Consider the following 591-nt stretch of genomic DNA (forward strand, 5'->3'; position numbering starts at 1 on the left):
CCTGCCAAGAATCTGTGGCCTTTCTGTTCCCATCCTCCCTGCTGTCCCCCCCTCTCCTGTGGCCTGTCCTCACTCATCTGCAGGCAAGAGAGCCTCTCTGCCCCCCGCCCAGGTAGGAACCCCAGGTGGGACCAGAAAGCAGCCCATGGCCCCCCCAGGGCAGGTGCTGAGGGGCTGGGACAAAACAATGGGCAACCTTAGGGAGGGGGCTAGAAAGTGTGGGAGACATCTGGCAGTGGGTGACATGGGAACGCTTTGCTTTTGGGATCGTCTCTGCACTGGCTGAAGTGACGCGCTCCTGGCACGGCACAACCACCTGGCGTGGGGGCTGTGGGAGGGCTTTGCTTGACCCCCATTGCTGCATCACAGTGGCTCTGCAGAAACCCGAGCTCCTGGCGGTGATCGCAGCTCCCTATTTGTGGTGTGTGACTCGTTCCCCCAAGCAGGCGCTGCTATTTCGGCTGGCGGATAATCACCCTCTCAAAAATAGGCGATGGCTCCAGGAGGGTGCGTGGGGAGAGAGCGTTCTGGAAGGGGCACACCCCTGGGCAAGGGAGGATAAAACCCACGGCTCCCAGCCCCAGCCCAGCA

Source organism: Mesitornis unicolor, unplaced genomic scaffold, assembly GCF_000695765.1.
Source record: "Mesitornis unicolor isolate BGI_N332 unplaced genomic scaffold, ASM69576v1 scaffold35668, whole genome shotgun sequence".
Taxonomy (NCBI): Eukaryota; Metazoa; Chordata; class Aves; order Mesitornithiformes; family Mesitornithidae; genus Mesitornis; species Mesitornis unicolor.